Here is a 12165-nt window from a genome sequence, read left to right as displayed (position 1 = left end):
CACGTATTTGGAGTTTGCTCGTGAGATGCAAACATATTGTGAGCGTTGGTGCGCCTCGAAAGGGGTAGAGGGGGATTATGACAGACTGCTGCAGCTGATTCTGATTGAGCAGTTTAAAGGTTGTGTCCCTGAGGGTATGAGACCCTACCTCGATGAGAAAGAGGCAGCCACGTTAGCCGCAACTGCTAAGTTAGCGGATGAGTATGCGTTGACGCATAAAATGAAGGTTGCCCCGAGTAAAGGCTACCAGAAGGGTAGTCAGGACGGCGGGGAGAGTCCGCCGGAAAAGTCAGAAAGTAAGCCGGGGACTAGTGAAAAGGATAAGGTAGACCGGGAGCAGTCTGGTAGGAAGTCTCCTGGGGTCGTCTGTTATAATTGTGGGAAAGTCGGACACTTTGCGTCCAGGTGCTTTGCCCCAAGGAAGGAGACGGGGAAAGGAAAAGCGGAAATTTTGAATGGCTGTATTGAGCTGTTAAGCGAACCGCTAGGGAAGGACAGGTCTGAAAAAGTCCAGGAAGGGCGCGAGAGGTTTATCTCGGCCGGACTGGTGTCAGTGAAGGAGGGGTTAAAACCAGTTCCAGTGCGGATCTGGAGAGACACGGGAGCGTGTCAGTCACTAATACTGAAGAGTGTATTAGAGTTTAGCTCAGAGACCCAGACTGGGGAGGTAGAGGTCAAAGGTGTTGGGGAAGGGACAGAGTCAATCCCTTTGCACCAGATACATTTACAGAGCAACCTGGTCTCTGGACTAGTCACGATCGGGGTGAGGTCCGAATTACCGATGAAAGACGTGGAAGTCTTGCTCGGTAATGACATCGCCGGAGGAATCGTGTTCCCAGTCGTGAGATTGACGGGTCAGCCTGCCAGCATGGAGGCCCCGCCCGCAATGGTGAATTTGGCTGAAACATTTCTGCCAACCTTGTACGAGACAGGGTGTAGTGAGGTAAGAGGTAGTGAGGGAGCTGGGACGGACGTAGCAGTAGCCAGGAAAGAATTTGTGCAGACGCAGGAGCGAGACGAGGGGCTGATGGTTTTTGCCGAGACAGCTCTCTCTGACACAGCCTTGACAAGGGAACTAGTAGGCTATTGTGCGGATGAGGAAGTGCTAAGGAAGAAAGGGAAATCAAGGACAGTATCCGCAGATGAGGAGTGGGGGGTGGTGCAAAAGAGTTATGGGGATGAGGTTTTTAACATGGCCCACGAGGTACCCCCCGGTGGACATTTTGCGGTGCTGGAGGAAACAGTTGGTGGAATCATGAAAGAGATTTACCGGCTGCCCAGGGGGAAAAATGTTATTGATCATGACCGACGCGAACTGAGACGGTCACCGGCTTTTGATATGCTAACAAACCTAGTCGGTGCTAGCGTGGAAATCAATGAAGCTAGGGGCCCCCTGCTAAGAGGAAAAAACCATTTTGAAAAGATTAGGATGGGATCGGTCAGATGGGAGAAGGCTATTGTTTTGGCCAGGTCTACTGATAAGGTCTCTCCCTTAATCCCCGAAGGAGTAATTAAACGACTCGCACCCATGTGTTTGATTGTCCCGAGGAAATGCAAAGAACTGGGACGTTGGGTGATTGTGGTTACAATAGGGCAGCCAAGTAAACAACACCCATATTTTTTGAGTAATTCAGTGACTAAAGGGCTGATGAACACAGAGGTGTGTATTGGCAATTTAACACGGCTGTCTGAAGCCAGCTTGATAGTGAACCTTGAAAAAAATGAATTCGGCCACACGAAGGTCACTTACCTGGGAATTGTGGTGACACAGGGGCAGCTGGCAGTGATGCAAGCTACAGTGCAGGCTATCGCTGACCTCCCAACCCCGACAGACAAGAGGGCCCTCAGAAGGCTTTTGGAGATGGTGGGGTACTGCAGGAAGTTTTGCAATAACTCTGCGGTCAATACCCGTCCCCCTCCTACTAAGCCCTTGCGAGAGAAAATTGAGTCGGAATGGGACGACCCTTGTTGTTGTGGTCCGGGACAAAACCAAATGAGAGGTTACATTGGTGGCAATTCATCAGTGTTTTTGGCCACTATGAAGTTTGCTGAGTTGGAGCCTGGTCTAAGGGATTATTAATAACACGTGTAAGAGGAACAGAAAGTGTGATGACTGTCTGTCAAGGTGTTGACAGCTTCAAATTCTCTGTATTAGCTAAATAACTGTTAAAGATGTATATTGTGTATGTATCAGATAATGTAGTCATGTTTGTAATTTTTACCTCCCGGTAAAAATCCTTAAAGGGGGGAAGTGTTACGAGAATACACATAAAATTAAGATGTTTGCTGGCCTGGGCTAGCATCAGTGGCATCAGCAGTTGGTCTGCCACCTGCCCTCAGGGGAAGGAGAGATAAGGAACAATGGAGCAGCGTCTGGAGATGTGTAATGAAGGGATGTGGGAGAGAGAGCTGTCTGGAGCGGCTCCCCCCTTTGAACCCTGAACTGTTTGAAGTGATGGACAGGCGATACCCCAGCAGGGGGATAAAAAGGGACAGGTTCGCTAAGACAGCACACACGCCACCCGAGATAACGAGACCCTGGAAGCGGTGCGCCTCTCACGAGTGGGTGAGAAGTGCCAGACAACGACAAGGGTGAAAAGGTACGATCAGCGGGAACCCGGTGTGTGTCCGCCCTTGCCTGGGTGCCGGGTTCACTGCAGAGGATCGACCGCATCTGGAGGAGGGGTCACAGTCGGTGACCTCAGGTGACATCACCAAGGACCCGCCCAAAAGCTGTTTGTGAGCCATCTCGCTGGTCTGTGAGCCATCTTGCTGGTCTGTGAGCCATCTTGCTGGTCTGTGAGTGAGGCAGCGTTCTGAATGATCAGTTGTTCCTATTCTATCTCTCTCTTCCCCCACGTTGTCCACCGCCATGGCAACGATTACTGCGAACTGAACTACTAACTGGACTGAACTTTGAGTCATTTTGAAATTGGTCATTTACCCCTAGACAACGATAGAGCTTGATTGATGCTGTTATCTTAATGCTGTGCACATGTGTGTTTATCATCACTGAACTGTTGCATTTATTACCCTTTCGATTACTGTGTTGCTTGTTTCTTTAATAAAACTTCCTTAGTTCTAGTACTCCAGACTCCAACTGAGTGATCCATTTCTGCTGGTTTGGCAACCCAGTTACGGGGTACGTAACAACTGCTACCAGCAAAGTTCATATCATAGAGCACGTTGTTAATAAATCTGTTTAACACTGAAAAGAGAACAAAATGTCAAGATATGGGAAAGAGCAGGCACGGACACCAGAGGCAGAATGCTACCAACAGCTTCTCCCCTTCTCCATCAAACTTCTGAACGAACAATGAACCCATGAACACTACTTTTGGTCTGTTTTTGCACTACTTAATTCATATTTTACACATATTTTCCATTGTAATTTATAGATTTTTTAATGTATTGCACTATACTGCTGCCATGGAACAATGAAGTCCATGACAAAGAGTACTGTGCGAAAGTCTTGGGCACATATGTACAACAGCTGGGTGCCCCAGACCTTGGCACACAGTACTGTAGTAATTTTTTTGCATTGCGTTGTGTGCTGCCACAAGGAAAAACAAATTTCAAGACATATGTCAGTGATGATGGACCTGATTCTGATATGGGTCTTTGTTGTGGACTGAGGGGGGGAAGGGGGCAGGGAGAGGTGAATCATGGATGGGAAAAGGGGAAGGGAGAGGGGAGGGAGTGGGAAGCACCAGAGAGACATTCTGTAATGATCGATCAACCAATTGTTTGGAATCAAATGACTTTGCCTGGTGTCTCAGGGTTGGGTGCGTCAGCACCTGGTCCACTCCGCCCGTCCCTGGCACTCCTTCTCTGCTACCTGTCCCACACCCCTCCCATGGTGTTCCACCCTTGCGATTCCCAACATCCTCTGTTCCTGCCACATTTAAAGCTTGCAGTCTGTTCCATGCTTGCAAATACAGTACCGTACAAATGTCTTAGGCACCCTAGCTATAGTGGCATGCAAAAGATTGGGCGCCCCTGGTCAAAATTTCTGTTACTGTGAATAGCTAAGCGAGTAAAAGATGAACTGATTTCCAAAAGGCATAAAGTTAAAGATGACACATTTCTTTAATATTTTAAGCAAGAAATCTTTTTTATTTTCATCTTTTACAGTTTCAAAATAACAAAAAAGGAAAAGGGCCCGAAGCAAAAGTTTGGGCACCCTGCATGGCAGTACTTAGTAACACCCCCTTTGGTAAGTATCACAGCTTGTAAACGCTTTTTGTAGCCAGCTAAGAGTCTTTCAGTTCTTGTTTGGGGGATTTTCACCCATACTTCCTTGCAAAAGGCTTCTAGTTCTGTGAGATTCTTGGGCCGTCTTGCATGCACTGCTCATTTGAGGTCTATCCACAGATTCTCAATGATGTTTAGGTCAGGGGATTGTGAGGGCCATGGAAAAACCTTCAGCTTTTGCCTCTTAAGGTGGTCCATTGTGGATTTTGAGCAGTGTTTAGGTTCATTATCCTGTTGTAGAAGCCATCCTCTTTTCATCCTTGGCTTTTTTACAGACTGTGTGATGTTTGCTTCCAGAATTTGCTGGTATTCATTCTTCCCTGTACCAGTGCCACTGGCTGCAACACAAGCCCAAAGCATGATCGATCCACTCCCGTGCTTAACAGTTGGAGAGGGGTTCTTCTCATGAAATTCTGCACGCTTTTTTCCCCAAACATACCTTTGCTCATTGCGACCGAAACGTTCTATTCGAAAGGTTCAAAGAAACATCTGAACAAGCCTGATGCATTTTGGAAACAAGTCCTGTGGAATGATGAAGTTAAAATAAAACTTTTTGGCCACAATGAGCAAAGGTATGTTTGGAGAAAAAAGGGTGCAGAATTTCATGAAAAGAAACACCTCTCCAACTGTTAAGCACGGGGGTGGATCGATCATGCTTTGGGCTTGTGTTGCAGCCAGTGGCACAAGAAACATTTACTGGTAGAGGGAAGAATGAACTCAATTAAATACCAGCAAATTCTGGAAGCAAACATCACACCATCTGTAAAAAAAAAGCTGAAGATGTAAAGAGGTTGGCTTCTACAACAGGATAATGATCCTAAACACACTTCAAAATCCACAATGGACTACCTCAAGAGGTGCAAGTTGAAGGTTTTGCCATGGTCCTCACAGTCCCCTGACCTAAACATCATCAAGAATCTGTGGATAGACCTCAAAAGAGCAGTGCATGCAAGACGGCCCAAAAATCTCACAGAACTAGAAGCCTTTTGCAAGGAAGAATGGGCGGAAATCCCCCAAACAAGAATTGAAAGATTTAGCTGGCTACTAAAGTCGCTTACAAGCTGTGATACTTGCCAAGGGGGATGTTGCTAAGTGCTGACCATGCAGGGTGCCCAAACTTTTGCTTCGGGCCCTTTTCCGTTTTTGTTATTTTGAAACTGTAAAAAATGGAAATAAAAATTTTCTTGCTTAAAATATTGAAGAAATGTGTTATCTTTAACTTTATACCTTTTGGAAATCAATTCATCTTTTACTCGCTTAGCTATTCACAGTAGCAGAAATTTTCACCAGGAGTGCCCAAACTTTTGCATGCCACTGTATGTACTTAAGACTTCTGCACAGTACAGCATGTCAGTATTAATATGCCTTATTCTGATTCTATTGAAGTTCACATTTCCCATGATCCAAGTAGTTCGGAGGTTTTTAGATGGACACGTGAATATACAGAGAATGGAGAGGTATGAACCATTTGTAAGCATAAGGTATTAGTGTAATTATGCATCATGTGGGCTTCCTCCGGGTACTGCAGTATCCTCCCATATTCGCAAGATACAGTGTTCGAGATTAATTGGCCAGATGGGTGTAATAGTGTGACGTGGGCTCAATGGGCCTGTTACCACGTTTAAGGTCAAAAAGAGAAACAAAATAATATTTCTGAATGTCAACTTATGATCATCAAGTGTAAAATACTTAGTTACAAAGAGCATTCGTTTCAAGAGGTCTAGAATTTAAAAGGGATTAGGTGCTGAGGCTTTATAAGGCACCGGTGAAGCATCACCTTGTATATTGTGAACAGTTTTAGGCTCCTCATCTATGAAAAGATGTGCTGGCATTGGAGAGGGTTCAGGGGAGGTTCACAAGGATGATTTGGGAATGAACAGGTTATCATACGAGGAACATTTGATAGCTCTGGATCTGCACTCACTGGAATTCAGAAGGATGGGGAGGGGGATCTCACTGAAACCTTTCTAATATTGAAAGACCTAGACAGAGTAGATGTCGAAAGGATGTTTCCCATAGTGGGGGAGTCTAGGACAAGAGAGCACAGCCTCAGGATAGAGGGGCGTCCATTTAATTCTGAGATGCAGAGAAATTTCTTCAGCCAGACAGTGGTAAATTTGTGAAATTTGTTACCACAGTTAGCTGTGGAGGCCAGGTTGTTGGGTATATTTAAGGCAGAGATTGATATGTTCTTGATTGGACACAGCATCAAAAGTTACGGGGAGAAGACCAGGGAGTGGTGCTGAGGAGGGAAAAAAGGATCAGCCATGATTGAATGGCAGAACAGACTCAATGGGCCAAGTGGCCTAATTCTGCTCCTATGTCTTATGGTCTTTATAATCAGTAAGTGTAAAATACTTAGTTTTGTGCAAGAGGTCAAAGAGGGAGGAGATGAAATATGTAATAAAACTTCAGATCTAATCAACAATTTCCCCATTATGTAACTACATGGAGTGCCACTGGAAGAAAGAATGGATAATAGAATCCTCTTCACTCGGTACTATTAAAAATGCTCCTGCAAAACATCAGCCTAGAAAATAAGAAGATGACTCACTCATTGTAAATCCATCATTAATATGCTATAATCAGCTCAGGGTATCAACTATTTTGAAACCATCTTTTGAAGCAGTGATTATCACTATTTGACATATGTGATCACATCTATCCCGACTTTCACAGTGGTTTGGAGGGGTGAAGTGAGCAGTAGTGGAGTGGGAAAGGTCAGGAACAGTTTCTAGTTGTCCTGAGATGAGGCATTGATGGTCAGTTATCTTTTCCATTGCACATTTTGAAATTTTGTCTGAGAAATGGCAATGAGAATGGCATCCCCACCGGTTTATCTCTGGAACAGCTAGAGTGTATATTTTGGAGGAGCTCTCACAATGTTATCAGACAAGATTAGACCCATTATCCATGCAGGGGAGGCAATATATTTCCATGGCAGGAGGTCATGTGACATGTGAGAGCATTTTTGGATGATGGTTCCTTCAGGTATCTCCTGTCCTTACAGCTTATTTCCATAAATGGAAATGCCACACTTAATTGGATAACAGCAGCAGTTTGGCATTTGTTCATGAAAGAACATACCGTAGGTCTCTCTTCAGTGAACCCTCTCTCGCTGCTCCCCAAATGGTTAGGCCTGTTATTTTCAGCGATCCTAGGCTTTATGCAGCTTAGTACTTCAGACATTCATTATGCATAATCTTAACCTTAGAACAATACTGTGGGGTAGATGTGTGTCAACTGCACAATCCTTTTGTTGACTCTTGTTAGCTCTATCCAATTATTCAGATACAACCTCCCATTATTGAAGATTTGCTGGCTTCCTTTGTTTAGTCATTGTCTCTCCAAGTAAAGGTTAAGCCTGTCCTTTGGAAGTTGTTCCAATAATTTGCCACACACCGATATTAAATTATCAGGAGTTAAATAAATGATATAAGACCATAAGGCCATAAGACATATGAGCAGAATTAGGCCATTCAGCCCATTGAGTCTTTTCCATCATTCCATCATGGCTGATCCCAGATCCCACTCCACCCCATACACCTGCCTTCTTGCTATATCCTTTGATGACCTGACCAATCAGGGATCTATCAACTTCCGTCTTAAATATACTTACGGACTTGGCTTCCACCACATTCTGTGGTAGAACATTCCACACATTTACTACTCTCTTGTGGAAAAAAAAATCCTCCTTATCTCTGTTCTAAAAGGCTGCCCCTCATTATTGAGGATGTTCCCTCCAGTTCTGGATACTCCCTCCATTGGAACCAATCACTTCACATCCACCCTATCTAATCCTTTTAACTTTCAGTAGGTTTCAATAGGATCCCCATGCATTGTTCTAAATTCCAGTGAGTACAGGCCCAAATCTGCCATTGCTCCTCATATGTTAACCCCTTCATTCCCAGAATCATCTTCATGAACCTCCTCTGGACTCTCTCCAATGGCAACACATCCTTTCTGAAATAAGGGGCCTGAAACCATTGACAACACTTCAAGTGTACCCTGACTAGTGTCTTATAAAGCCTCAGCATCATCTCTTTGCTTTTATATTTTATTCCCCTTGAAATAAATGCCAACATTGCATTTGCCTTCATTACCACAGACTCAACCTGTAAATTAACCTTCTGGGCATCTTGCACAAGGACCCCCAAGTCCCCCTGCACCTCTGATATTTGAAACTTCTCCCCATTTAGATAATAGTCTGCACTATCATTCCTTTAACCAAAATGCATTGTTATACATTTCCCAACACTGTATTCCATCTACCACCTTTTTGCCCGTTCTTCCAATTTGTCTAAATCCTCTTGCAATCACATTACTTCCTCAGCACTACCAACCCCATTCATCTATCTTCATATCATCTTGAAATTTTGCCACAAAGCCATCAATTCCACTATCCAAATTGTTGACAAACTATGTGAGAAGTAGAGGTCCCTATACCGAGCCCTGAGGAACACCACTAGTCACTGGCAGCCAACCAGAAACGACCCTCTTTATTCCCATTTGCTGCGTCCTGCCTGTCAGCCATTCCTCTATCCATGCCGTATCTTCCCGTAGTGCCACAGGGTTTTATCTTAAGTAGCCTCATGTGTGGCACCTTATGAAATGTGTTCTGAAAATCCAAGTAAATGACATCCACTGCCTCTCCTTTGTCCACCCTGCTTGTTATTCCCTCGAAGGACTCTAACAGATTTGTCAGGCAAGATTTCCCTTTACAGAAACCATGCAGACCTTGACTTATTTTATCATTAGTCTCCAAGTACCCTGAAACCTCGTCCTTAATAATAGACTCAACACTTTTCCAACCACTGAGGTTAGGCTAACTGGCCTATAATTTCCTTTCTTTTGTCTTCCTTCCTTTTTAAAGAGCAGGGTGACATATACAATATTCCAGTCTTCCAGGACCATACCAGAATCAAGTGGTTCTTGAAAGATCATGACCATTGCATCCGTTATCTCTTGAGCACCCTCTCTCAGGACTCTACAATGTAGTTCATCTGCTCCAGGTGACTTATCCACCTTAAGACCTTACAGCTTGCCTGGCACTTTTTCCTTTGTAATATCAATGGCACTCACTCTTGCTCCCTGACACTCATGGACCACTGACATGCTGCTATTGTCATCAACAGTGAAGACAGATGCAAAATACCCATTAAGTACATCTGCCATTTTTTTTGTCCCCCGTTACTACCTCACCAGCGTAATTTTCCAGTGGTCCAGATATCAACCCTTACCTCCCTTTTACTTTTTATATACCTGCAAAAAACCTTTTAGTATCCTCCTTTATATTATTGGCTAGTTTGCCCTCATATTTAATCTTTTCCTTTCTTATAGCTCTTTTAGTTGCCTTTTGTTGGATTTTAGAATCTTCCCAATTGTGCAACATCCCACTCAGTTTTGCTACCTTATATGCCCTTTCCTTGGCTTTAATGCAGTCCCTAATTTCCTTTGTCAGCCATGGTTGCCTAACCCTGCTAATTGAAAACTGTTTCTTCTTTGGGACATATCTATCCTGTGCCTTGTGAACTATTTCTGGAAATTTCAGCCATTTCTGCTCTGCTGTCATCCCGCCACCTGGGCAAGCCTTTCGACACAAAGTATATCCTTTGATGTTAATCTCCCAACTATGGCCTTCTTTCAGTCATGACTCAGTGATGCACACAACGACATACTGACCAATCTCTAATTGCGTCATGTGTTTGTCCATCTTATTCTGAACATTATGCACAGTTAAATGCAACATCTTCAGTCCTGCATTCTTAGCTCTTTTGAAATTGACTTCTGTGGTACAATTTAACTTTTTGCTGTGTCTACATTTGTACCCAATCATTGGCTTGTCCTTCCTTACATTCATGTTCCACTCATCATCTTTTCTGGATCTTCATTATTTACATTTATTGATATGATCTTAGAGTCATAGAGACATAGAACACTACAGCTTAAACTGGCCCTTTGGCCCATTTAGTCCATGCCAAGCTATTATTCTGCCTAGTCCCATAAACCTGCACCCAGATATAGTCCTCCATATTCCTCCCATTCAAGTACTTAACCCAACTTCTCTTAAATGTTGAAGTTTAATCTACATCCACCACTTCCACCGGCAGTTCATTCCACACACTTACCACCCTCTGAATGAAGAAGTTCCCCCTAATGCTTCCCTTTAACATTTCACCTTTCACCCTTAACCCATGACCTCGAATTCTAGTTTTAAATCTTATTTATGGATATGGATCCACTTAATGGGCTCAGGTGAAGATCCAAAATGTACAACAGATTAAAACAAAAGAGACACAAGAGAATGCAAGTTCAGGAATCTGGAGCCAAAAACAAGACACTGGAGGAACTCAGAGGGTGGGCAGCATTTGTGGAGGGGAAGGAATTGCCAATATTTCAGATTGAGACTATGTAAGGATTGTGCCGGTCAAATAAAGTTTATGTTTGGAGCCAGATATATATTGGCACTGGAAATTCTTTTCAAATTCCATTTAGTAGCAAATGGCCACATCTTCCTCAGACTATTCTCAAATATGATAGTAATTGTTTAAGAAATAAATCTGCATGAAAATGGAAGGACGTTAGAGGTAGTTAGATGGATGAAGCAAGATTTTCCCCTTTTCGGTGATAGTCTTGTAATCTTATTATGTATCATTTCCTTAATGTAGTTGAGTCAAACACAGAGTCTTACACACACATAGTCATGTTTATTGATTGTCCACTTGCTGGTACTGTATATTTTATGCAAAAATTCTAGGATATCCAAAATTAAGGAAATCTTTTAGCCACTGACAAAGTATTCTCCTATATAAAAACAATTAATTTGAATGCCCATCGGCCATTTGTATCTTTAAAGAGAATGAACATGGCTTAGAAGTGGCTTTTAGTCAGGTTCATCAGGCACATGTGTATGTGGAGTGCTAGGGTGCCTAAGACTTTTGCACAGTACTGTAGTAATTTATGTATTGCACTGTACTGCTGCCACAAAAAACAATCATGGCTTATGTGAGCAGTGATGATCCTGCTTCTGACATGGGTCTCTATTGTAGACTGAGAGTGGGAAGGGGGCAGGGAGAGGGGAATCATGGTTGGGAGAAGGGGAAGGGAGAGGTGAGGGAGTGGGAAACGCCAGAGAGAGACATCTCTAATGATCAATAAAACAATTGTTTGGAATCAAGTGACCTTGCCTGGTGTCTTAGGGCTGGGTGTGTCTGCACTCTCCCCCAACACCACCGCCCCTGGCATTCGTTCTCTGCCACTTGTCCCACATCCTTCCTGTGGCGCTCCACCCTCACCATTCACAACATCCTTTGCTCCCACCAGATTTACAAACTCACTCTCCACTCCACATTGACAAATACAGTACAGTGCAAAAGTCCTGGACACCCTAGCTGTATAATGCATAAATGTCGAAGTCTTTTGCACAGTACTGTACATGAATATCCATGGAATGTAGGGATATAGATCTCAATGCAGGCAGAAAACATGTTTAATTTAGCATCATACTTTGCACAGACATTGTGGGATGAAGATACTGTTCCTGTGCTGAACTATTTTGGCATAGTAGCATAGTGGTTAATGTAAAACTATTAAAGCAACAGTGACTCAGGTTGAATTCCACCACTGTTTGTAAGGAGTTTGCACGTTCTCCCAGTGAGTGTGTGGGTTTCCTATGGGAGCTGCCAGAGATGTACGGGTTAATAGGTTAATTGATCACATGGATATAATCAGGCTGTGCATGCTAGTTATAGAGTCATGGAGTCATAGAAAAGTACAGCTCAGAAACAGGCCCTTTGGCCCATCTAGTCCATGCCGAGCCATTTATACTGCCTACTTCCAATGACCTGCACTGGGACTACAGCCCTCCATACCCCTACCATCCATGTACCAATCCCAACATCTCTTAAATGT

Source organism: Mobula hypostoma, chromosome 5, assembly GCF_963921235.1.
Source record: "Mobula hypostoma chromosome 5, sMobHyp1.1, whole genome shotgun sequence".
NCBI lineage: Eukaryota > Metazoa > Chordata > Chondrichthyes > Myliobatiformes > Myliobatidae > Mobula > Mobula hypostoma.
The sequence above is the reverse complement of the archived record's forward strand: the minus strand, read 5'-3'. Positions refer to the sequence as shown.